Raw genomic sequence first — 507 nt, forward strand, 5'->3', positions numbered from 1 at the left:
AAGGGCAGTGGTGAACCTAATGGAAGCTGAGAGGACATGGCTCCATGTGGCACCTCTTAGCTCATCATACAGCACATGAAGAGTACCTGGGTGAACCTGCACTGCTAAATAACCTGCATCTTAGCAAGGTCGAGAAAGTTTCTCCTTGTCTCATACACTGTGTGTGCAAGGAACTGATACCTCCTTCACAAGTCTTGCCTTCCTCCTCCTCTTCCTTCCTTACAGTCTTACATACCATCCTAGTGTAACCCACACACCTCCTGGGTGTGGTGTTCTGTCCCCTCTAGTGGCACCGAGACCACTTAAAGATTAATGAGTCTGCTAGAGCCTTAGTTAAGGGCCATGTGGCTTTTAGCTCATGCAGGAGAGGCTCATGCATTTAGCTCCAGAGGTCCCAGGTTCAATCCTGCCTGCCAACGACCAGGGTCTGTCTGTGTTACACTAGCTACACTTTTGCTGCCATCTGTGGCAGCCCACACCCCGAAATGCTAAAGGCCTGGAATCACC

The sequence above is a fragment of the Terrapene carolina genome, unplaced genomic scaffold (genome assembly GCF_002925995.2).
Source record: "Terrapene carolina triunguis isolate 2854851 unplaced genomic scaffold, T_m_triunguis-2.0 Scaffold138, whole genome shotgun sequence".
Taxonomy (NCBI): Eukaryota; Metazoa; Chordata; order Testudines; family Emydidae; genus Terrapene; species Terrapene triunguis.